This window comes from Bos javanicus, chromosome 15, assembly GCF_032452875.1.
Source record: "Bos javanicus breed banteng chromosome 15, ARS-OSU_banteng_1.0, whole genome shotgun sequence".
NCBI classification, from domain to species: domain Eukaryota; kingdom Metazoa; phylum Chordata; class Mammalia; order Artiodactyla; family Bovidae; genus Bos; species Bos javanicus.
This window is the reverse complement of record NC_083882.1, coordinates 9,638,234-9,666,087: the sequence shown is the minus strand read 5'-3', so window position 1 is coordinate 9,666,087 and position 27,854 is coordinate 9,638,234. Positions and strand designations below refer to the sequence as shown.

Sequence of the window (27,854 nt, the reverse complement as noted above, 5' to 3'; positions counted from 1 at the left end):
AAACTTCTGTTAGCACTGCACATATAATAAGGTACGTAGAAAAAATGTCATATAAATGTTAGTAAAATGAGTATCCATCCCATCTTATTGACTTTAATTTACAATCTAAACCATCATTATAAAATATGGGTAGAGACAATTGTGAAAACATGAGAAATAAGTGAATGGTTTCAGACATTCAAAGTTTAAGTGAACACCCTGGTCCATTATGATTATAGTTATTTACAAAAGATATGGAATCCTTAAATACTATATCCTATCAGGTTTTTTCTGTGCAGAATTATCTTTTCTGATGATCTGGTCTCCCTTTCCCCTTGTCAATACCATTCTCCTCTTGAACTGATAAAGTAACTGAGAGAAATGGGGGTGGATTTAGAAGATGAAACAAAACATACTCAGCTAAAGATTGAATTTCAAATAAATAGCAAATAATTACTTTAGTTTAGTATGTTCCATGCAATATGTTATTTTATCCAAAATTGTAATTTTAACTGGTATCCAATGTTTTTATTAATAAATAATAAAATGATGATGCCAGATGGAGGAAGAGTGACAGATTGTAATATAACTCCAAAGTTTTATTTTCATGCACTGACCCAACTTATCCCCCTGCAATAAACTGTCACTTCAAAGAAGGTATTTTATCTTAGTCATGGAAAGACAAAATCTGTCAGCCTGAGGTGGTGTCCCTGATGGCCTGATGACTAGATCTGCAGCTCATAAGGGAATCTAGGTACTGTTCTTTCCAGTGAAATGAGGCTGAGCTTGGAGGTAAGTTGCTATTCAAATACTATAAATGAAGACAAAAATGTCAAAAACAAAGGCCATTTCTAATTATTACATGAGATTTGATCTTTAATCATCTGCATTTAATATGAAGCATATATATATATTAGTTATATTTAAAACATGAATTCATCTGATGTTTGAATAAAACTGATTAGATACTTGAAATGATACCTTATCAAAGATAATTATTTTCAAAACCTTTCTTTCACCTTCACCTTCTTATTTAAACAAATTATTCTAGAAGTACAGTCCTTATTAATCCTCTTGTTACTTGGCAATATTTATGTTCAGTATTTATTATTCTTTTATTATTATTCTTTACTTTTTTTTCCTGGTTATCTGTTTGAGTATCATATTACAGGACCTATTTTGCATGGTACCTTGATTATTATTACAGATAATGTAGGTTATCAAGGTCATAAGCATATTTTATGTTGATGATGTTATTTGAACCAAGAAAACTGATTTAAAAAATAAGACACAGATTGTGTTTTCTCTTTGTTCTTTTTATTCATTTTTTAATGCATGGAGTATCTTTTCTGTGTTTAAGTAGGAAATATAGAACTCTTACACAACCTTAGATTTAAAAACTGTCTATTGGAGCAATGAAAATTTGACAGCTTTCATAGGGATATACAACTTTATATTAAAAATATACTCATAATTGAAACAATAATAAGATACCATTATACATATGAAAATGGCTAATATCCAGAAAAAAACAATGCCAGTTGCTCTTGAGGATGAAGAAAACATGAACTTTGTTAATTGCTGGTAGGGAAGCAAAATGGTACAGCCACTTTGGGAGACAGTATGGCAGAATTTACAAACCTAAATAGTTTTACCTCTAACAAAGCAATTGAACTACCAGAGATTTACCTAACTGATTTTAAAATTGATGGCACACAAAATACCCACACACAAAAAGTTTACAGAAACTTTAATAATCATCATCAAAAACTGGAAATAACCAAGATGCCCTTCAATAAGTTAATGAACTGTAGAAATTTTATATAATGCTATATTACTCAGTAATAAAAATAAATGACCTGTCAACTCATGCAAATACATGAATGAATACTATATGCATATTGCTAAGTGAAAGAAACCAGTCTGAATATGTTACACACTGTATGTTTCTTTTATATATATGATCTTTTGAAAGGGAAAGACTATAGAGAGTGCATAGATCAGTGATTTCCAGGGCTTGGGGTCAGACGGTCACTAAATAAGTAAAGGAAGCACAGGCATTTTCAGTTTGGGAAAACTATTCTGTGTGATACTGTAACGGTGGGAAAATAACACACATTTATCAAAACCAATAGTACTTATAACACAAAGGAAACCTTAATGTGCATAATTTTAAAAATATCTCATTGTAGTTTTGATTTGCATTTCTCTAATAATGAGCAATGTTGAGCATCTTTTCATGTGTTTGTTAGCCATCTGTATGTCTTCTTTGGAGAAATGTCTGTTTAGGTCTTCTTCCCACTTCTTTATTGTGTTGCTTATTGTTCTGGTATTAAGTTGTGTGAGCTGCTTGTTTTATTTCGGAAATTAATCCTTTGTCAGTTGTTTCATTTACTATTATTTTCTCCCATCCTGAGGGTTGTCTTTTCACCTTGCTTATAGTTTCCTTTATTGTGCAAAAGCTTTTAAGTTTAATCAGGTCCCACTTCTTTAATATTGTTTTTATTTCCATTATTCTAGGAGGTGGATCATAGAGGAGCTTGCTTTGATTTATGTCATACACAATGGAATATTACTCAGCCATAAAAAGGAATGACTTTGAGTCAGTTCCAATGAGGTGGATGAACCTAGAACCTATTATGCAAGTGAAGTGAGTCAGAAAGAGAAAGAAAATACCATATTCTAACACATATATATGGAATCTAGAAAAACAGTACTGCAGAATTTATTTATAGGGCAGCAGTGGAGAAACAGACATAGACAGTAGACTAATGGACATGGAGAGAGGGGAGGAGAGGGTGAGATGCATGGAAAGAGTAACATGAAAACTTATATTACCATATGTAAAATAGATAGCCAACGAGAATTCGCTGTATGGCTCAGGAAACTCAAACAGGGGCTCTGTATCAACTTAGAGGGGTGGGATCGGGAGAGAGATGGGAGGGAGGTTCAAAAGGGAGGGGATATACATATACCTATGGCTGATTCATGTTGAGGTTTGATAGAAAATAGCAAAATTCTGTAAATAATTATCCTTCAATAAAAATAAATTAATTAAAAAATAATAATAATTTAGGAGGTTAGATGATCTCAGAATGAAATGCAGAATATAACAAAAATTCTATTACAAATGCATTCCAAATGTATGAAGCAACCTCTACTTAGGGGAGTAGGGGGAAAAAAGAGACTGATCCACATAACTTTCAAACAAACTGTTTTTGAGACTGTACTCTAGTTAAGAATGCTATTTCTCTGTGTTAGCAACTCTAAAAGCTCATACATGGATTTGAACAATTAAGTTAATGGATGATGGATGGTGGGATCCAATTGTCTCATTGTTGAAGTTAGAGGTCACCAATGAGCAGAGAAGAAGGCTTGAATGATCCAAGTGATAATGGTTTAGAGTTGGGAGACTTCAGTATGAACTCATGCTTAGCCTAATGTAGATACAAATGGTTACATATCACAAGTATTTATAGCAATGCATATATATGGCTATGTATTTATAGCTATATATATATATATATATCTCCAATAACTGTCATATTGATGTAAATAAGTGATTGAATAATTGAAATAATAAACAAGATTCCCAGGTAGGTAAATTTCAATAATTTAGGTAGATGCTATGTTCTCAAGGAGCTGGAATGTAACTTGCCCTTCTTTAACTGTGGACTGCACATAGTGAGTTGTTTCCAAAATGTACAGAATGGAAAAGGGGGATTTAAAAAGTAGCTTTACAGTGGAGGAAACTGTTAAGAACTACATCAACGCAGTGATGAGTAAGGCCAGTATCAGAAGAAATAGCATTTACCCTGGATATAATGTAATGAGGATGGCACCTCCTTTCTGTGGTTTTCCTTCTTAAAGCATGTGACTCTAGTCTGACTATGAGAAAAATATCATAAAAATCCCATTTTTTCATTCTATGAAATACTTGAACCATGCTCCTCAATATTTTCAAAGTCATAAAAAACTAGGAATATTGGAGAAACTGTCACAGAAAGGAAGGCTAAGGAGGTGTAATAAATAAGTGAGCCTGGATAGGATTCTGCAAAAGAAAAAAAAATATGTAAAAAGCAAGGAGATCTGAATAAAGTATGTATTTCAGTTAAAAATAAAATATCAATACCAGTCTATTATTTGTAACACATGTACACTATTAATATAAGATACTAATAAACAGGAAAACTGGTTATGAATTTATGGGGAAAAAAATGGACTAAGAATTGCATTCTAAATGTTTCATCTAGACAAAATATTGATATGACTAGAACCCAAAATAAGACAGTAGTGAAGGGCATCAACAGGAGATGAGAGATTCAAAATTTTTTGGCAATAAAATATATAGAAGTTGGTAAATGATTAATTTTTTTGTATTAGAATAAATATTTAAGGTTATCTGTTTGTTTATGGAGTAGATGATATTGCCATTTGCTTGGGTACTAATTAAAAAGGGAGTGCAGTTTAGAGTGAGGAAATACTGAACTAAGTAATGCACATGTTGAGCTTCAAGTATCTGTGACAGATTTTTAAGAAAGATGACTGAGCTAAAAGTTAAGTGTGGATGAAACTGAAGCTCTGGGAAGGAAAATAATCACCCAAGGGTTATATAGATAACAATGAGTCTAAGGCAAGGAAATAATTCTGAGAAGTATGCACTAAAGAGGCAAGAGAAGGTGTAGGTTGAAATGGATGGAGGGTGAGTTGGAGGAAACTCTAAAGTGTGATGGCTTTCCAGTGGCTAAGCAGTAAAGAATCCTGCTGCAATGCAGAAAACCACAGGTTCCATGTGTGGGTGGAGAAAATCTGCTGGAGGAGTTCATGGAAACCCACTCCAATAGTCCTGCCTGGAGAATCCAAAGGACAGAGGAGCCTGGCAGGCTACAGTCCATAGGGATGCAGAGAGTCGGACATGACTGAAGCGACTGAACACATATGCACGCTAGGAAAATGATAATGGACCAGATTCAGAGACGGAATGATCAGCAGTGGCAATGCTGTAGGAAGGTTACATCAGATTAGCATTAAAACCGTTTCCTTTTAATGCTAATGAAAGTTATTTTTAACAAAGTAGTGGGGTAATCTCTTATAATAACAAGCTGTGAAATGATTTGTATAGGAGGAAAATTAGATAATTACTATTAACTTTGTTTTCTGAGAGGCTGAACTGAGGAAGAAAAAAGAGGAAAAAAAACGACAGATAACTTGGAAAAGAGAAGTTCAGGAAGGAGTGAATTACATCTGTACATTTGTGGGTGTGTGTTTTAAGACTAGAGAACTGCTGGTTACAGAAATTCAATCCACATAGTATATTAAATATGAATTTATTGTATAGTGCACTAATTAGCTTTGAAAATGTTAGTCGCTCAGTCATGTCCGACTCCTTCCAACCCTATGGACTGCAGCCTGCCAGGCTCCTCTGTCCATGGAATTCTCCAAACAAGAATACTGGAGTAGGTTGTCATGCCCTTCTCCAGGTTTAACTCCATAACAAACCACCCTTAAATTTATGAACTTAATGACAACAACAACACAGAAACTTCAGAAATATTCTTTTTCACAGTTCTGAAAGTCAGCTTGATGTTTCTTTTGGTTTGGGCAGGTTCAGCTGATTTCTGTAGTCTCCAAGAGCATTGCAAGAGTAGAATTGGATGGTGTCATTTGTGGTCTCAGCCATGCTACTGATGATTGGTTCCTAGAAAGGCAGTGTGAATGACCTGCTTATGCATCTGATCATTCAGTGGTCTAGACTATATGACACCATCTAATTTGCAAGCATATTTCAAACCACTGTGTCATGTTTACTAATGCCTCATTGACTGAATCAAATCATGTGGGTCAAGACCAGATTCATGCGGTAGAAAACTAGATTTGATCTCTTGAAGACAGTAGCTGTAAAAGCATACTGTGAACAATATTCAATACTGTATCACTAACTATAGGCACTATGCTGAATAGTAGATCTCTAAGAAGTATGCATGTTGTATAATTGAAAGTTTGTACCTTTGGCCCAATACTTCCTGTTTCCCCCACTCTCTCCAGCTCTTGGTTACTACATTCTACTCTGATTCTATAAATTTGACTATTTTAGATTACTCGTATAAGTGGTATTCTTTAAAAATTTGCTAAGAGGATAGATCTTAAGTACTCTTACCACTAAAAGACAACAGTAACACCAACATTAAAAACAATAATAATAGATTATAAAGAAGGCAGGAGAAAACTTTTGGAGGTGATAGATGTGTTTATGGCATAGATGCTGGTGATTTCATGCATATTAACTTATTGCATACTCATCAATTTGTATGCACTAAATATTTACAGCTTACATCCCAAAGCCTTTCACTGTGTGAATCACAATAAACTGTGGAAAATTCTGAAAGAGATGGGAATACCAGACCACCTGACCTGCCTCTTAAGAAACCTATGTGCAGGTCAGGAAGCAACAGTTAGAACTGGACATGGAACAACAGACTGGTTCCAAATAGGAACAGGAGTATATCAAGGCTGTATATTGTCACCCTGCTTATTTAACTTATATGCAGAGTACATCATGAGAAATGCTGGGCTAGAAGTGCACAAGCTGGAATCAAGATTGCTGGGAGAAATATCAATAACCTCAGATATGACACCACCCTTATGGCAGAAAGTGAAGAGGAACTAAAAAGCCTCTTGAAGAAAATGAAAGAGGAGAGTGAAAATGTTGGCTTAAAGCTCAACATTCAGAAAATGAAGATCATGGCATCTGGTCCCATCACTCCATGGGAAATAGATGGGGAAACAGTGGAAACAATGTCAGACTTTATGTTTTGGGCTCCAAAATCACTGCAGATGGTGAATGCAGCCATGAAATTAAAGGACACTTACTCCTTGGAAGGAAAGTTATGTCCAACCTAGATAGCATATTAAAAAGCAGAGATATTACTTTGCCAACAAAGGTCCGTCTAGTCAAGGCTATGGTTTTTCTAGTGGTCATGTATGGATATGAAAGTCTGACTGTGAAGAAAGCTGAGCGCCAAAGAATTGATGCTTTTGAACTGTGGTGCTACAGAAGACTCTTGCGAGTCCCTTGGACTGCAAGGAGATCCAACCAGTCCATCCTAAAGGAGACCAGTCCTGGGTGTTCATTGGAAGGACTGATGCTGAGGCTGAAACTCCAATACTTTGGCCACCTCATTTGAAGAGTTGACCCATTGGAATAGACCCTGATGCTGGGAGGGATTGGGGGCAGAAGGAGAAGGGGACAACAGAGGATGAAATAGTTGGATGACATCACCGACTCAATGGACAGGAGTTTGGATGAACTCCGGAGTTGGTGATGGACAGGGGGCCTGGCGTGCTGCAATTCATGGGGTCACAAAGAGTCGGACACAACTGAACTGAACTGAACTGAACTGATATATCAGTAACACCTCAATAAAGTGGTTTTAAGTGTGCATAAGACAGTAAAAATAGCCATGCCTAGTCTTCATTTCTACCTCATATTTATTGATATCTGTGAATGTTTAATAATAATAATCTTGTATTAGTCAACAGTAAATAAAAAGGAATTTCTTTGTATCTTTATTTCTGAAACAGTCACAGTGCAAGCACTGTGATCTAATAACCTCATTAGCTGAGCTTAAAAAAGCTTTAAAGATCAGTCAAACTTTTTTTATCAATATGAAATTAATTAAGTACAGTAAAATTTAAGCTTTTCAGGAAAGAACGTGTGAAATCATTCAAGGGAGGAATCCTAATTACTGAATCCTAGTTATGAATATACATGTGACAAGAAACATCAACATTTCAACCTCACTGTGCCAAAATCCATGTCGTTGTATTCTCTAAAAGTGCTTCTTCAAAGATATACCATCTTCCAAATATGTATAGAGATAGTGATTGGAGGAGACAGTAAGTTTCTGGATTTACAAGCAACTTGACTGACATTCCAGTTCAGTTCAGTTCAGTTCAGTCGATGAGTCGTATCCGACTCTTTGCGACCCCATGAATCGCAGCATGCCAGGCCTCCCTGTCCATCACCAACTCCCCGAGTTCACCCAGACTCACGTCCATCGAGTCAGTGATGCCATCCAGCCATCTCATCCTCTGTCGTCCCCTTCTCCTCCTGCCCCCAATCCCTCCCAGCACAGAGTCTTTTCCAATGAGTCAACTATTTGCATGAGGTGGCCAAAGTACTGGAGTTTCAGCTTTAGCATCATTCCTTCCAAAGAAATCCCAGGGCTGATCTCCTTCAGAATGGACTGGTTGGATCTCCTTGCAGTCCAAGGGACTCTCAAGAGTCTTCTCCAACACCACAGTTCAAAGGCATCAATTCTTCAACGCTCAGCCTTCTTCACAGTCCAACTCTCACATCCATACATGACCACAGAAAAAACCATAGCCTTGACTAGACAAACCTTTGTTGACAAAGTAATGTCTCTGCTTTTGAATATGCTACCTAGGTTGGTCATAACTTTCCTTCCAAGGAGTAAGCGTCTTTTAATTTCATGGCTGCAGTCACCATCTGCAGTGATTTTGGAGCCCAGAAAAATAAAGTCTGACACTGTTTCCACTGTTTCCCCATCTATTTCCCATGAAGTGATGGGACCGGATGCCATGATCTTCATTTTCTGAATCTTGAGCTTTAAGCCAACTTTTTCACTCTCCACTTTCACTTGCATCAAGAGGCTTTTTAGTTCCTCTTCACTTTCTGCCATAAGGGTGGTGTCATCTGCATATCTGAGGTTATTGATATTTCTCCCAGCAATCTTGACATTCCAGAGTTCTTTGTAAATTGCTTTTCATTCAAATCTCCATGTTGAAAGAAATAAACAATAGCAACAAAAGCTAAAGGGCTTAATTTTTCTGCTCTATTATGTGGAATAGTCTATTCAATGGATTTCATAATCACTACATTCCTTTTGAAATGTGACTAGTAATTATTTTAATTTCTTTTTAAATGTTTAACAGTTGGGGAAATTTATTACAATGATGTTTATCGCAAATAGATTTCTTTCTGTGAAATGTAATGGAATGGTCTGATAGGACCCTTAGATTAGGGGAGATTGTACATGTAAAACATGTCATATACAAATATTTATTTTTTAATATGTGTTATTAGAATAATTCTGATTGAAAGCAGCTATTCTTAGACTCATTAACACACATTCTTTTGTTTGAAGATTTTTGAAAAATGTTTTTGTACTCCCCAGTACTAGAGTATATTTGTTAACATCACAAGTCTATTTATATATTTCTGTGAAAGTTATAGACTTAATATAAAATTTGATTTATCAAGGCTAAATATATCTATATCTCTTCTAAATTTAAAATTGTATTCATCTTACTGCATTTATAAATCTTTAAATTAAAAATAACTTGGAGATCATAAGGGCCAATTCCTTGTACTTGGGCAAGTAAGATATCGTTCACTCTCAATAGGGATGAGGCTCAGGGAGATTCTGTTATATGCCCAACATCACATATATAATAACCAGTGGGAGAATAATGAGAAAGCTGCCTCCTACAGCAATGCTTTCAACATGATAGGTAACATGAAGGTGAGGCAAAAGGGGAAATCCCGTTGCTCAAAGCTGCACTGACCTCCTTCTACGTAAGTACATCTAGTTACTTTCCCTGGATTACTTTCAGATGCTTTTGATATAAGCTATATTGCTTTAAAAAATGACCTCTGTACAGGAAACAGAAAAGTTCTGTAAAGCAATTATCCTTCAATAAAAAATGAATTAATTTAAAAAAGACCTCTCAAATAAAGCTTTTTTTTTTTTTCTCTCTCTCTCTACTTTGACCCCATTCTCCTCCATTGGGTTAAATCCATTTTATTGGGAAGGTGACAGTCTGTTCTTTCTGCCGCAAGGATGATACACTATTGAACAGAGAATGTCTGTCATTGATAAGGTTATACAAATACTCTTCTTCTTCTTACTGGCAGTGTGGTAAATAGCACAGAACTTTGTCACTGTCAGCGAGTGCTGCCTAAGAACTTTAAAAGAAATATGAAAACAAAAGTGTTACTGAAAACAGGTGCCTGATAATATTAAGTCTGACTGGCCTATGGCAGTTGAGGAAGAGAAATGGATTATAGCTCCTCTGTGATCATTTTGAAATTGTGCAAGTGCACATTGAATTGGTCCCCCAGGAAGTCATGATGATAACAGAGCCTACCTCAGTGCAGGAAACCAAGCTGACTCTTATCAGCTGTGCACTGGTGGTATTAGATGTGTAATTAATCAGAATACAGTTTAATTTCTCCTTGTGAGCACGGTGGTGGGCTGCAGGTGAGGGGTAACTGTCTCTTAATTTAGAGAATTTTATTTGTTATTTTAATCTTAAAGACAAATAAAATGTTAAAAGTTATCTAAAATTGTCAGTAATTCCTGGGGTGATATAAAATTAAACCATCAACTAAAGAAAGCCAGATTCAGCATCCTCGAGAAATGAGAATAAATATTAATAAATGTTCTCAGTATTTTTGAGATTAAACAGAGAACTAACTAATTTATTAGGTCATCTAAATGTTATTCATCTTACATAAACTATATTAAAAATAAATATTTTTCCACTGGATTCATATTAATATATGAAGCAATATACATCAAAGTATGTTTTAATCTAGACAGTACCATAAAAATTACCTAATGCTTCTTAAACTGGACTGGCATTATTATTTCAGTGTACATGTACATTTTCTATTAGCAAATGTTATTTGCTAATAGAAAATTAATCATGTACATTGGTTCTCTTTGTTATTTTAAAATAATGATAAAAAATGTGTATTGTATCAAGTAACCACAGGAACATGTATACAGTTGTTCACAATATCATTTTTTACACAGAGATAAATTTGTACCATGGTAATACAACACTCAAATATGTTTATTTTTGATGGAGATTGTCTTACCTCTTAGCATGGACTTCAGGGGAGCTATACCTGTGCAGTAATTTGAGTAATTGTTAACAAGAAAGCAGCTACTTTTTTCATCTCTTTGTTTCATATACAGATCAATTCTGTCTGTAAAATGGAGAGAGAGCTAAATTCACTGAGTACCAAGGCAAGCTGGACACACTTGAGATATAGAAGAAATGCAAGGAAAAATTTATGTTCTCCTTAATTTTAAATAAATTGTTTAGGTTTATCAGGATACAAATTCTGAAAGTATAACAGGCATGACTAGTTGTTGAGAATGAAAAAGGGTTAAGTGCTATATAGTCTTATGTTTATTTTGGCTCATGGGAATATCTTATTTTTAATAGCTAATCAAATTAACTGCAGATTTATTGAAATTTGGTCAGCTTCTATATTTAGAAATATGTATTTGGTAGAAGTGTGAAAAACAATGCTTTTTTTCTATCCAGCATTTGAAAAACAAATACTTTCCATTCTAATTTTCAGTGTTGTTTTAACACTGAAAATTTTCAGAGAACTTAACTATTCCTAATGATCTGTTTATGATGGTGTCTAGGTTTCAGCATGACCTTAACTGACTGTGGGTTTTAGAGTATGTTGGAACCATCTGGATGGTGATGATTTGGGATAAATTTGGTTGTAAGTGATGATCTTTCCCTTTTTAGTACTTGCATATTTTGTGATTGTGAATTTACATGTTTAAATAAAAATTATAAGGCCATCTTCTCTATAAAACAGAGGCAGTATATTTTATTTGATGTTCCATACATAAAATCTAGCATAATACTTTCTATAAGTTTGGGTACCTATTTTTAAGTGAATTAAAGGAAACAATTAATTGTTTGATTTGTTTCTTCTGTTAAGAAAAGAATAAGCTTTTCTTTTGGTTAATTTCTGGTTAAGAAACATCCAAAAGGTATGAATGAATTTGGATTCTAACCTGATCATTCTGATGTGTGGATATATGTTTTTATTGAGGTATCATTGATTTACAATATTATATCAGTTTCAGATCAATTCAGTTCAGTTGCTCAGTTAGGTCCGACTCTTTGTGACCCCATGGACTACGGCATTCCAGGCCTCCCTGTCCATCGTCAACTCCCAGAGTTACTCAAACTCATGTCCTTTGAGACATTGATGCCATCCAACCATCTCATCCTCTGTTGTCCACTTCTCCTCCTGCCTTCAATCTTTCCCAGCATCAGGGTCTTTTCCAATGAGTCAGTTCTTCGCATCAGGTGGCCAAAGTTTAGGTTTATAATATAGTGAATGCATATTTTTAGAGCGTACTCCATTTAACATAATGGCCATGTTTCCCTGTGTTATACAACATATCCTTGTTGCTTATCTATTTTATACATACTAGTTTGGTGTCTCTTAATTCCAAGCCCCAATCTTTCCCATTTTCCCTTTCCTCTACCCACTAGTAACTGTTAATTTGTTCTCTGTATCTGTGAATCTATTTCTGATTTGCTATATATTTTCATTGGCAATTTGTTTTGATTCCACAAACAAGTGATAATATACAGTATTTGACTTTCTCTGTCTGACTTATTCCACTAGCATAATTCTCTATGAAAGTTGCTCAGTCGTGTCCAACTCTTTGCAACCCCAAAGACTCTACAGTCCTTGGAATTCTCCAGGCCAGAATACTGGAGTGGATAGTCTTTCCCTTTTCCAGGGGATCTTCCCAACCTATGGATTGAACCCAGGTCTCCCACATTGCAGGTGAATTGTTTACCAGCTGAGCCACAGGAGAAGCCCATAATTCTCTCTAGATACATCTAAGTTACTGCAAATGGCAGAATGCCTTTTTTTTTTTTTTTAGCTGAATGATATTCCACTGTGTGTATGTATGTGTAGATTCCATTGTGTGTGTATACACACATACCACATCTTCTTTGATGGACACGTTGTTTCCATGTCTTGACTACTGTAAATGATGCTTCTATGAACATTGAGGTGCATACATATTTTTAATTTACTGTTTTTGTTTCTTCACATATATACCCAGGAGTGGAATTGCTGGATCATATGGTAGTTCTGCTTTTAGTATTTTGAGGAATTCCCCATACTATTTCCCACAATGACTGTACCAATTTATATCCCCACCTGCAGTGTCCTTTTTTCCATGCCTTCGCCATTCCCATTTATATTTGTAATTTTGATAAGAGTGAGGTGATTTCTCATTTTGTTTTTTTTATAGTTTTACCTTTTTTTTATTTTATTTTATTTTTAAACTTTACATAATTGTATTAGTTTTGCCAAATATCAAAATGAATCTGAAATGGATCTCCCTGATGATTAATACCATTGAGTATCTTTTCAAGTACCTGTTAGCCATCTCTATATATTCTTTGGTAAACATTATTTCAAATCCTCTGCTCATTTTTAATCAAGTTTTTTTTTTCATTTTTTCAATATTGAGTTATAAGAGCTGTTTATATATTTTGGATATTAACCCCATATTTTTCATATCACTTGAAAATATTTTCTCTCATTCAGTAGTTTGTCCTTTTGTTTTGTTGATGGTTTCCTTTGCTGTGCAAAATCTTTTCAGTTTAATTAAGTCCCATTGCTTTATTTTTGCTTTTATTAATTTTCCCTAGGAGACAGATCCAAACTATATTGCTACAATTTATGTCAGAGAATTTTCTGCCTATTTTATCTTCTAGGAGTTCTATGGTTTCAGGTGTTACAATTATATCTTTAATCCATTTTGAGTCTATGTTTATATATAATGTGCAAAAACATTTTAATCTCATTTTTTTAATATGTAGCTGTCCAGTTTTCCAAGTATCACCTATTTAAGAGTCTATCTTTTCTCCATTGCATCTTCTTCCCTCCCTTGTCATCAATTAATTGACCATAATGTGTGGATTTATTTCAGGGGCTCTATATCATTCCATTGATCTATGTGTCTATTTATGAGCCAGTACCATGTTGTTTTGAATATTTTAGCTTTGTAGTACATGTGGAGACTAAGCAACATGTTACTTAAAAAAAAAAAAAAATGGGTCAGGGAAGACATCAAAGAAGAAATAAGAAAATATATGGAGACAATGGAAATGGAAACACAACTTTCTAAAATCTTTATGTTGTGTTGTGTATTCAGTCATGTCCAACTCTTTGCAGCCCCATGGACTGTACCCTGCCAGGGTCCATGGAATTTCCCAGGCTAAAATGTTGGAGTGGGTTACCATTTCCTCCTCCAGGGGATCTTCCCAATCCAACCACCATCTCTTGCATCCCTTGCATTGGCAAGTGGATTCTTTACCACTGTACCACATGGGAAGCCTCCTAGAATCTTCAGGATGCAGAAAAAAACAATTCTAATACAGAAGTTTATAGCAGTACAGGCCTAAGTCAAGAAATAAGAAAAGTCTGAAATAAACATATCATCTAAAGGAATTAGAAAAAGAAGCACAAAATCCAAAGTCAGCAGAAGGAAGGAAATAATAAAGATGAAAGAATAAATAAAATAGACACTGAAAAACAATGAAAAGGTCAATGAAACCAAGTACTAGTTTTTTTGAAAAGATGAACATAATTGATAAATGTTTAGCCAGGCTTTTCACAAATAATATAAAATATTATTTTATACTAACCTCTTATTTGTCCTATCACTTGAAAATAATAAATATGGAAAAGGAAACCAGGTGAATATCTGAGTGAAAGTGTTTCAGCAGCAGTGTCAGTCCACCAAGATGAAGTAGACTTATTGTGTTTGAAGAAGAACCAGTATGAAAGAAGGGAGAAAACCCAAATAAATGAAGAGAGTATATAACAAGAAGAATAATAAGGGGTAGGATAGACAGACAACGATCAGATCACATTTTAAGAAGAGGAGAGATGTAAAATGATAACATGTTGAAAGATCATGCTTGGTTCTTTATGGAAAATAGATTTTAGAGCTTGGGAAATAATGTAACCAGGGTGAATAGGTAGGTTACTACTGCAAAAGTCTGGAAGAAAGAAAAGAGCAACAAGGATTTAGACCTGCAAGTATTCAGTGTTTATTTATGGACTTCATTGTAAGTCAGCAGTGGTGTATGCTTACCAAAAAGAAGCTAATGTGATCTTCAACTGTATTGACAGTGTCTAAAATAAGGGAGAGGTTAGATCTACTTTGGATCTACTTGTAATAATGGCTATAGTATTATGTTCAGTTCTAGGCTAGATTGTATCATGGAAACTAGATAAACAATAAGTTCAGTGGAAGGAAGCAAAGTGATAAAAAAATTGAAACCATAAGAGAAAAGATAAAATGGATTAAATAAGTGAGAACTAAATTTAAAAGATTCAGCTAATATTTAAGGCAGTTTTTTACTAGATTCAGGGGAGACCTCCCTCTTACAATGTCTTCCCTGAATTAATTACTGGATAACTTTTGTAAACCAATGAGTAAAATATTCAGAACTCCAATATTCATATGTCTTAGGATGGGCAGGCAAAATGTTTTTGCTTGTTTGTTTGTTGTTTGGTAATTGAACTTTGAGTCTAAAAACCATAATATAAAAGATAAAATGGATTAAAGAAGTGAGAACTAAATTTAAAAGATTCAGCTAATATTTAAGGTAGTTTTTTAATAGATTCAGGGGAGACTTCCCTCTTACAATGTCTTCCCTGAATTAATTACTGAATAACTTTTGTAAACCAATGAGTAAAATATTCAGAACTCCAATATTCAGATGTCTTAGGATAGGCAGGCAAAATGTTTTGCTTGTTTGTTTGTTGCTTGGTAATTGAACTTTGAGTCTAGGATTTGATCTGCCCCTATTATATCCAGATTAACAGTAATGACTTTCAATTGTAGATTATCTTCTGTATTTGGAATATTGATAACTTGCCTTTGTATATTGCCTACCAAGTAAGTATACTCATTCATGGCATAAAATGAGATGCAAAAACTTTGAAAAAAATAACCTATTTTCCCCTTTATTATATCATACATAAGTATCATTTTCAGGATCCAAATATCTTGGTAAGATGCATCAGCTTATTATTTCCCATAGCAAGAAAGAATCGTCACATGGCAAATAGGCCAGAATCTCAGCTCAAAATACAGATTTTTTTAAGGTTAGTACTAACAACTGCTATATTAAAATAGCTAAAACTTTGTTGTATATAAGTAGCTCACCCTTATTCTAAAGAAATTCAGTGGGACAAACCAATCAAAGTGTACTCAAATGAGAAGTACAACTAATTTGTCTAAAAAGATCATTCTAAGCAGTCAGTGTTGCTCAGTGATATTTAAAATTGACTGTATCTCCGGAGAGTCTGTCAGTTCCCAAGCATGAGCTAAATGATCATTATGTAAAGATAATTTTAGCATCAAAGGGCTTGCTAGATCAGATGATAGCAATTTTCCCTCTAATCCTGAAATCTATGATTCTGAAAATTTTACTTAAGAAATAGTTACAAATTTAAAATTTTATTTAGTCATGTTTTTGTTAATAATAACATAGGATGTTTAAAAACAGGGTTTACCTAATAAGAAATTGATAAATAGTTATAGGTAGAACTGAGAATGGAAAGAATAGGTTTGAGGTTAGAAACAATATATGGATACATCCAATAGACTTTCACTTATTGGACATGAGGGATAAAAGAGGATAAAATTAAAGAATATTCTGTCTGTTATGTTGATGAAGCATGTAACAGAAGAATGAAACCCACAGTAGAAATAAAGACCAAAAAAGAGATTAGTATGAAGATGGCAAACTATGATGGAATACTGTATTTAAGAAGTAAACGGTTGTTATTGTCAAATGAATGCAATGAATTGGGGGAAAATAATGCACTAGAATCTCATTATGGATCTTAAATTGTCAAGAACCTAATCTGTTTTGGATTCCATCCCTTGAGATTTATTTATTTATTTATTTTACTGTCTTTTTTATTTTTAAACTTTACAATATTGTATTAGTTTTGCCAGATATCGAAATGAATCCGCCACAGGTATACCTGTGTTCCCCATCCTGAACCCTCCTCCCTCCTCCCTCCCCATACCCTTCCTCTGGGTCCTCCCAGTGCACCAGCCCCAAGCATCCAGTATTGTGCATCGAACCTGGACTGGCGACTCATTTCATACATGATATTATACATGTTTCAAAGGCATTCTCCCAAATCTCCCCACCCTCTCCCTCTCCCACAGAGTCCATAAGACTGATCTATACATCAGTGTCTCTTTTGCTGTCTCGTACACAGGGTTATTGTTACCATCTTTCTAAATTCCATATATATGTGTTAGTATACTGTATTGGTGTTTTTCTTTCTGGCTTACTTCACTCTGTATAATAGGTTCCAGTTTCATCCATCTCATTAGAACTGATTCAAATGTATTCTTTTTAATGGCTGAGTAATACTCCATTGTGTATATGTACCACAGCTTTCTTATCCATTCATCTGCTGATGGGCATCTAGGTTGCTTCCATGTCCTGGCTATTATAAACAGTGCTGTGATGAACACTGGGGTACACGTGTCTCTTTCCCTTCTGGTTTCCTCAGTGTGTATGCCAAGCTTCTGCACAACAAAGGAAACTATTAGCAAGGTGAAAAGGCAGCCTTCAGAATGGGAGAAAATAATAGCAAATGAAGCAACTGACAAACAACTAATCTCAAAAATATACAAGCAACTCCTACAGCTCAACTCCAGAAAAATAAATGACCAAATCAAAAAATGGGCCAAAGAACTAAATAGACATTTCTCCAAAGATGACATACAGATGGCTAACAAACACACGAAAAGATGCTCAACATCACTTATTATCAGAGAAATGCAAATCAAAACCACTATGAGGTGCCATTTCATGCCAGTCAGAATGGCTGCGATCCAAAAGTCTACAAGCAATAAATGCTGGAGAGGGTGTGGAGAAAAGGGAACTCTCTTACACTGTTGGTGGGAATGCAAACTAGTACAGCCACTATGGAGAACAGTGTGGAGATTCCTTAAAAAACTGGGAATAGAACTGCCTTATGATCCAGCAATCCCACTGCTGGGCATACACACTGAGGAAACCAGAAGGGAAAGAGACACGTGTACCCCAATGTTCATCCCTTGAGATTTATTTTTATAGCAGCAAAATAGACGTGATTATAAAAATGGTCTTTTCATAAACTCAAGTGATTCCATTATGTGAAGTTATTCTGTTTGGTCAGAACCTTGTTTTAAATCAAGATTACTGTGAATTTCCATAAATGATTCCCTTCAGAGTGTAAAATAGCCCATGGCAGGGCTGGGGACATAGACTAGAATTAGGAGGGCTGTGTACTACTTTAAACTTTGCCACAAATCATGGGAATTTGGGCAAGTCCTCATTTCTTTCTTTGTGAGTCCTCATTTCATTTTTGTGAAAATGAGGCTACTTTATTTTAAATCTTCTTCAATATTCTAATAGTGTTCTCTAATCATCTCAAAAATTTTACTACACCTCAAAATTGAGAATAGACATTGTGTTGCAATATTTGAAAGGAAATTGCTAGACATGTCCATATGCTATTGACTCAAGTCAGTTCAGTCAACTTGTGTCCAACTCATTGCGACCCCATGGACTGCAGCACGTCAAGTTTCCCTGTCCATCACAAACTGTCAGAGTTTCCTCAAACTCATGTCCAATTACTTGGTGATGCCATCCAACCATCTCATCCTTTGTTGTCCCTTTCTCCTCCTGCCTTCAATATTTCCCAAAATCAAAGTCTTTTCTAATCAATCAGCCCTTTGAATCAGGTAGCCAAAGTATTGGAGCTTCAGCTTCAGAATCAGTCCTTCCAATGAGTATTCAGGACTGACTGCCTTTAGAATGGACTGGTTGGATCTCCTTGCAGTCCAAGGGACTCTCAAGAGTCTTCTCCAACACACAGTTCAAAAGCATCAATTCTTCGGTGCTCAGCTTTCTTTATAGCCCATCTCTCACATCCATACGTGACTACTGGAAAAACCATATCTTTGACTAGATGGATTTTTATAGGGAAAATAATGTCTCTGCTTTTGAATATGCTGTCTATGTTGGTATAGCTTTTCTTCCAAGAAGGACGTGTCTTTTAATTTCATGGCTGGAGTCACCATATGCAGTGATTTTGGAGCCCAAAGAAATAAAACCTGTCACTGTTGCCATTGTTTCCCCATGCATTTGCCATGAAGTGATGGGACCAGATGCCATAATCTTTGTTTTTTTGAATGTTGAGTTGTTGTTTTTTTTTTTTTTTTTGAATATTGAGTTTTAAGCGAGCTTTCTCACTCTCCTCTTTCACTTTCATCAAGAGGTTCTTTAGTTCTCTTTCTGCCATAAGTATACAGTTATCTGAGTATCTGAGTTTATTGATATTTCTCTCTGCAATCTGGATTCCAGCTTGTGCTTCATCCAGCCTGGCGTTTTGCTTGATGTAATATGCATAGAAATTAAATAAGCAGGGTGACCATATACAGCCTTGACATACTCCTTTCCTGATTTGGAACCAGTCCATTGTTCCATGTCCAGTTCTAACTTTTGCTTCCTGACCTGCATACAGATTTCTCAGGAGGTAGGTAAGGTGATCTTGTATTCTCATCTCTTTAAGAATTTTTCACAGTTGGTTGTGATCCACACAGTCAAAGGCTTTGGCATAGTCAATAAAGCAGAAGTAGATGTTTTTCTGGCATTCTCTTGCTTTTTTGATGATAAGTCCTGGGTGTCCATTGGAAGGACTGATGCTGAAGCTGAAATTCCAATACTTTAGCCACCTCATGCGAAGAATTGACTCATTGGAAAAGACTCTGATGCTGGGAGGGATTGGGGGCAGGAGGAGAAGGGGACGACAGAGGATGAAATGGCTGGATGGCATCACCGACTCAATGGACATGAGTTTGGGTAAACTCCAGGAGTTGCTGATGGACAGGGAGGACTGGTGTGCTGTGATTCATGGGGTCGCAAAGAATCAGACACAACTGAGCGACTGAACCGAACTGAAATGAATGGATATTGGCAATTCGATCTCTGGCTCCTCTGCCTTTTCTAAATCTAGGTTGAACATCTAGAAGTTCACAGTTCACGTACTGTTGAAGCCTGCCTAGCTTGGAGAATTTTGAGCATTACTTTGCTAGCATGTGAGATGAGTGCAATTGTGCAGTAGTTTGAACATTCTTTGGCATTGCCTTTGTTTGGGGCTGGAATGGAAACTGACCTTTCCCAGTCCTGTGGCCACTGCTGAATTTTCCAAATTTGCTGGCATAATGAGTGCAGCACTTTCACAGCATCATCTTTCAGGATTTGAAATAGCTCAACTGGAATTCCATCACTTCCACTAGCATTGTTCGTAGTGATGCTTCCAAAGGCCCACTTTACTTCACATTCCAGGATGTGTGGCTCTAGGTGAGTGATCACACCCTCGTGGTTATCTGGGCCATGAAGATCTTTTTTGTATAGTTCTTCTGTGTATTCTTGCCACCTCTTCTTAATATCTCTTCTTCTGTTAGGTCTTCTGTTACTATTAGGTCTGCTTCAGCTTCTAGTCTATCTATTGACTACAAGAGGTCAAATATGGTCCTGCCTAAACAATCATACAGTTTGAAATTTAAGGAAAGTTAAAGGAAGTTTAAAAATAATCATCAGACTATATAAAACTTATGGAAGAGAAGTGAATTTTCTCTTCCCATCACTAAGGGGAAAGAAAAAAGATACCCTCTTCACACCAATAGAAAAGGCTTCGGGAAACTCCTTTTGGTAATGAGAGTGTCTCCAGTAGAAGAGGCATGTCTTTCATTCCACCGCCAAATACTTGCTAAGCTACAGAAATTCAGATGTTCCTTCCAAAGAGAGTGATGGAGCAGAACATGCAAGAAAAATCCTCAGAAAACCTGAAGTGTTTTCCTTAGGCTTTGAAGGTGGGTGATATAGGAGTAAGAGTATAGAAACTAAATCCTGTTGTTTAAAGTCATGAAGTCAATAGGATTTAACTTAAAGGCTGAATGAGATGAAAAGATCACCGATGATACACAGAGTCCTAGCATTTAGAAGGGCAAAAGTTCACAAACTTCCTGGAGGACAAATGTAAATCCTGCAGAGGTGGCTGGGCTTGAGTCATCTTGATGAATTCTAGTCAATGCCAAGTGATAGGAGCCGATGACCTCTGACAAAGAAAAGGAGGTAGCCTCCTAGGGTCTAGAACTGTAGGGGGAAAGTGAATAGAATGTCAGCCAGAAAGTGGATTGCCATATCCAGGAACTGGGCAGCATAATGTTTTGTAAGAAGCTTCTAAAGATCATTATGTGTAAGGCACCAGAGAATCAGCATTTTGTTATCTGATGTACAGATAGTCTCGGTGACCATATCACAGCAGTGGTTAGTCAACTAACATTTTTGCTTTTGATCTTTCCAACAACATCTGAAAGATTCATGAGGAGACAGGATGACAGGGAAAAAACAAAAACATCACTTTGGCCTTACATCAGGTCTCCTTGCACAGGGCAAACCTCATCTGGGGAAATGAGGGATGGCAGATTGAAGTTTGAGTTTGGCAGGGCTGGATATATTAGTATACTTAAAAATTAATTACAGTTGCAAAGCATATCTTGTTTTAATACCTTAAAGTATATGGAAAGCTGGTGACTCATTGAGAATGTCATCTAATGCAGGGGAAGGAAAACCTAGTGTGAGATGTTTAAAGGCAGTAATTAAAGAAAAGTAAGTCTTTGCAGTTCCAATCATGAGTTCATTCTGTATCACTGGATAGTCTCTCTTTATTGACATATAAATCTCCAAGTAGCCTTTCACTGATATTATTCTTTCAGTAAAAAAAAATTAGATGCTACTCTGAATTGGACAATGTCCTGGGTGCTGTGGATCAACTGGAGATTTAAAAAAATAACCTATATAATCTTTGTTCACCAAGATTACAGATATTTGGACTGATCAACAAATCTGGAACTACACTGAGGAAGGAACAATACTCAGGAATCTCTATGGTATATGTGCATGCATGCTAATTTGCTTTAGTCGTGTCTGACTATTTGCGATCCTATGGACCATAGCCCACCTGGCTCCTTTGTCCACAGGATTCTCCAAGCAATAATACTGGAATGGGCTTCCATGCCCTTACCCAGGAGATCTTCCTGACTCAGGGATCGAATCCACTTCTCTTATGTCTCCTGCATTGGGAGGCAGGTTCTTTACCACTAGTGCTACCTGGGAAGCCCCTCTATGGTATAGAGGATCCCTTATATTAATATTAATCATGGTTTCATTAGAGATCTTTTGAAGACTCTCTCTCAGTACATTTATTAATGCACACCAAAAACCTTAAGGTAAAGCCCGGGCTTAAGTGAATGGGGAGCTACTGAGTGTATCTGAATGAGCAGAAAGAAAAATGCATTAAAGTGGAAGGAATGTATTAGCATTTTGCACAATAAGCGCTAGCTCTGCATGCTTATTTCCTTCAGTACACAATCTCCCTTCATTTCCCCCAAACACTCATATTCCACAACCATATGCTCTAAATGGACACTTCACAGTTAGGAAAATAAATCGAGAGTGTATTACTTGTTTATCTTCAAATGATTAACCTTAATGTTTAGAGAAAGCACGGAATCCAGAACAAATAGATGTTTTTATTGGATTAATGTGCAGAGTTATGGCATTTATTTTTCTACTAGGTATTGTGCTGTCAGTTTAGTTCAGTCACTCAGTCATGTCTGACTCCTTGCGACCACATGGACTGCAGCACGCCAGGCTTCCCTGTCCATTGCCAACTCCCGGAGTTTACTCAAACTCATGTCCATTGAGTCAGTGATGCCATCCAGCCATCTCATTCTCTGTCATCCCCTTCTCCTCCTGCCTTCAATCTTTCCCAGAATCAGAGTCTTTTCTAATCAATCAGCCCTTTGAATGAGGTAGCCAAAGTATTGGAGCTTCAGCTTCAGAATCAGTCCTTCCAATGAGTATCTAGGACTGACTGCCTTTAGGATGGGCTGGTTTGATCTCCTTGCAGTCCAAGGGACTCTCAAGAGTCTTCTCCAACATCACAGTTCAAAAGCATCAGTTCTTCGGCACCCAGCTTTCTGTATAGTCCAACTCTCACATCCATACATGACTCCTGGAAAAACCATAGCTTTGACTAGATGGACCTTTTGTTGGCAAAGTCGTAACTTGTGTCAATACAGTAGTTTGTTATAGACTGTTATGATTTTCGTTTAATTAAAAATGTGAGTGGGAAATAATTGTTTTATCTTTTGAGAGATAACATAAAACTATTCTTAGAGTAATAAATAAAGTAGAAAAAAAAAGTTTAACAGCCTACAGGGATATCACATAATAATTACTAAAGAGATGTTTTCAGAAGAAGTTGGACAGTTCTTCAACTGTTGCTTCTAAAATATTTAAAGATAGTCCTTCATTCTTGAAAACTTTTATAGTGATGAATTAAATCTCAAAGTTTTCCACTATGCTTATTTATTATTATCTGTGAATAAAAGTCATAATCATAAAATAATCTTGTGAAATAGGTCAGAAAATTATTTATCAGTGTTGAAGGCATTAGCAGGAAAGATACGATTTCTATTCCAAGGGTTCTAGTTTGACTTCCTCTAACCAATTTCTCAATTCAAATCTATTCATTTGATATTTGGCAAAACTAATACAATTATGTAAAGTTTAAAAATAAAATAAAATTGGAAGAATAAAAAAAAAAAGGAAAAAAAAAAGAAAAAAAAATTGAATATTTAAGTTAGATAGCTTTGTTCTCTCTTTTGAGAAAAATGTAGCTATGTTACCAGGTCATGCACTTCAGCACTAAAATTGCCTTAATATTCCCCTACCTAAAAGAAAAAAAAAAAAAAAACAAAGCAAACACTTTCCTCCTAGCTTACCATGCTTCAGCCGCATTATCCTTGATTAGTGTTTTAATTGGTACAAACTTTCTCACAGTGTGGGACACAAACTACAAGATCTGAGAGTCACTTCAGGCATTCAGTGTCAAACTTTTCATCATAATATAAATATGTTGTGGGTCATTTTCACTGCCTCAGTATATTTAATGATGGAGCAAAAGTAATGGTGAAGAAATTGCTGGGGCCAGGCTCAAATAAGGCAGTGACACAAAAGCATATTAAATACAATTTAAAAGCTAGTCCAACTTAATAATATCATTGATGAAACCATGAAAAATACCAATTTTACTAAAAAAAAAAAAACACTTGAATGCAAATCTTTTAATAATCTGCATGACAAAATAGAAAGTTTGTATTAAGTACCCCCCCAAAATCACTGCAGACATGTGACTGCAGCCATGAAATTAAAAGATGCTTGCTCCTTGGAAGAAAAGTTATGACAAAACTATACAGCATAATAAAAAGCAGAGACATTACTCTTCCAACAAATGTCTGTATAGTTAAAGCTATGGTTTTTCAAGTAGTCATGTATGGATGTGAGAGTTGGACCATTAAGAAGGCTGAGTACTGAAGAATTGATGCTTTTGAACTGTGGTGTTCGAGAAGACTCTTGAGAGTCCCTTGGGCTATAAGGAGATCAAACCAGTTAATCCTAAGGGAAATCAACCCTGCATATTCATTGCAAGGACTGATGCTGAAGCTGAAGCTCCAATACTTTGGTCACCTGATGCAAGGTGCCAACTCATTGGAAAAGACCCTGATGCTGGAAAAGATAGAAGGCAGGAGGAGAAGGGGACAACAGAGGATGAGATGGTTGGATGGCATCATAGACTGCAAGGACATGAGTTTGAGAAAGCTCTGGGAGATGTGAAGGACAGGGAAGCCTGGCGTGCTGCAGTCCATGGGGTCGCAAAGAGTCACACACAACTGAGCAACTGAACAACAACACAAATGCATACAGAAGTCCAGTGCTTGCCTCAGGGAAAAACTTTGTGTTTTTGTTCACCATTATGTGTGTGTGTGTTTTAATTGTGAGACAAACTAGCCATCCAGTCTTCCATAGAACATCATTTCTACTTCAAAGAAAGACTGATTGAGAAACTTTAATCAAGCTTGAATATATCTTGGCAGATATTTTCTTTAAAATGAACTGAGTAGGTCTGCCACTTCAAGGAAGAGTAACTGACAGAATTTGTTATCAACCACAAACAGAATTCATTGTGAATTTATTGTATTTCTTTTAAGATATATGTGTGTGTGTGTGTGTGTATAAAATGTTTGATTTCTAACATAGTGAAAATATAAATAATACACCTTACTTAAAGGAATATCCTTTGAAAATCTCAATAATTTTTCAAATTATAAGTGATCTTTAAAAGCAAAAGTTTTAAAAAACAAGGTTTGAAACATTGTAGACTCTCAGTCTATCTGTTCATTAAAATGAAAGGAGTAAAGGCTAGAAAAGTTATCATGTGTAAGTTCATGAAGATCATGTCTGAAGAACCTTGTAGTCCATGATAAAGACTTTGGCCTGTATGTCATATGAACTACTGATATACTAAGTGAGATATTGGCATTTAAGATTTTGAAGATGAAACAGGCGCATGTGCGTGGTAAAGATGAGTTGTGGTTGAAAAATAAATTGTTCATCGTCCTTCCTTCTTCTGAATTCAGTCATATAGTAAGGTACTTGATTGTTTCTATTATAATATCTCACATCATTTATCCCATTCTTTTATTTTTTATTCATTTAATTAAGCCCAGGCCCAAACCACCTCAGGTCTAGTCTGCCCATTTCTATCATTCCTGTGCCATCAGTCCTTTGTTCTTCCAACTCATCCTAAAATCTGCTAACTGATTAGCTTTCTTAAAGTCGGACTTGCCTACATAATCATCAACCTTTAAACTCAATCAGTTATAAAACAAACCGATTTAATGAGATGATAAGTTTTAAGTTTCTCAATAATGGCCAAAGGCCTAAGAACCTCTTTAACTATATATTTTCCTCTTTCTTTAAATAAAAAGTACTTCAGTGGAAGAAAATTATTATTTTTCTCTTTAAATATACTAGATCTACTTCAGTCTTAATGCCTTTCTTTATATCATATTCTCCCACATGAAATGAGTAGTCCTTACCTCATCATCTTATCGGAGAAGGCAATGGCACCCCACTCCAGTACTCTTGCCTGGAAAATCCCATGGATGGAGGAGCCTGGTAGGCTGCAGTCCATGGGGTCACTAAGAGTCGGATACTACTGAGCGACTTCACTTTCACTTTTCGCTTTCATGCTTTGGAGAAGGAAATGGCAACCCACTCCAGTGTTCTTGCCTGGAGAATCCCAGGGATGGGGGAGCCTGGTGGGCTGCCGTCTATGGGGTCACACAGAGTTGGACACGACTGAAGTGATTTAGCATAGCATCATCTTATATACAGATTTAATGAGATAATCCTTATGAAGCAATTGGTACAATCCCTGAAACGTCTATTATTTTTATCCTTACTTTTAGCATTATTGGTGTAATGTAAGAACCTTCAAGGCAAAGACTATGCCTTGTTTCTTATTGGAGACTCCATTACATAGTAGATATTTGTACATATAATGCATGTTCACAAAATGTATGTGATTGATAGTAATTCTTATCCACATGTTGATTAAGTGTCTTTAAAGATTTGAAGAAAAGTCACTTATCTTAAAAAAACCTGCTTAACAAGGCATAAACTTTTAAGAAATATATCAAAGTAAAGTATAATACTCAACTTCAGGGCAGCAAAAAAGCATTAGACATGTAACTCTGTCCAAGAATATTAAATATCTTCATCACCTAAGCAAAAAAATCATCATAAATATCATAGTAGTTTGGGAACATCTAATTAATCAACTTTTTCTAGGTAACTGAAGTTAAATCAGAGTTCAGTTTAATGAGAATACTGGATTGGGTAGCCATTCTCTTCTCCAGGGAATCTTCCTGACCCAAGGATCAAACCTGGATCTCTGGTCTGAGCCAACAAGGAAGCCCATATTGAAAACTAAGTAGCATCAAAAACAAGAAGGCTACATTGGCTGTTAAGAGATAGTTTTCCAAAACTGGAGAGTTTGACAATTCTCTTGACATTGTGCCTCTGACACTAGAGAGTGAAGCAAGTGTAGAAGTCCGCTCTATTCTACCCACGTCATTCATGTAGAATAGTACTCAAAAACACTCTTCCATTTGTAAACCTCACAGGAAGATGGGACATTTTTTGGAATAAAATGTATATATTGAAGACCTGAACAGAGTAATGTAGAAAGGGAACTGGCTAAAAGAAATAATGTCTTTTTGTAAATTTCAAAGAGACAGAAATTTAATCACAGATTAACCAGAATATGAGGAGCTAGTGCCCTGAAAAGAAGAGCAATCAGGTTCAGTTACAGGGCATGTGGGAGAAACACCCACAGTTTGATGCCATTTGATGCCAACAAAAAGTCACTCTCTCTGTAATCTGTCTGTGTAAAATAATGTGCGTAGTTCTATTAAATGGTATGCTTGACTTCTAATCAAATACCACTCAGATAATTTAAAATCTGTGTGAGAGAGGGTGTATGTTCTCAAGATAGAAGTCATTTTCAGGTAATAAAAAAATTTGCTGAAGGGAAACTGTGGAGGGAATAAAACAAAATAGCAATCAGATGAAAAGCTTGTAGCAAAATTTTCTCTTAAAACGTCAGGTTCATAAAATGTTTTGACGGACTATTTTGGTTTTCAAAAGAGTATGCTTAAAGCTTGGAAAAACAGGCTAACTTAAAAGACAGAAGGAGCTAAATGATTCTACTTAATGAAGTGGGAGGAATTTTTTAAAGTTTTACTTTAGCCAAATTAGAGAAGAAAAGAGAGACAGAGAGAGAGAGAGAGGATCAATAGAGCAAGAGGACAAGAGCTGGAAGAAAATATTTGTCCAGTGAGAAAGTCCTCAGACTACTATCCCTTCTCTACTGTCAGCCCTAAATCTTAAGACTCTATACCATACACAGTCACCTAATATAAATAGTACTTTGCAGAACTCAAGGTAAAATCTCTCTGTTCTGTATTTTTGTCATTGTAAGATAAAGAAAGTAAAAAGAG

At 35.8% G+C, this 27,854-nt stretch overlaps 1 protein-coding gene across 1 annotated transcript in view; it reads left to right on the top strand.

The window, feature by feature from the left end:
* CNTN5 (contactin 5) overlaps positions 1–27,854 on the top strand; it is a 1,653,888-nt gene that overhangs the window by 736,480 nt on the left and 889,554 nt on the right. The gene's annotated exons all lie outside the window — the stretch shown is intronic.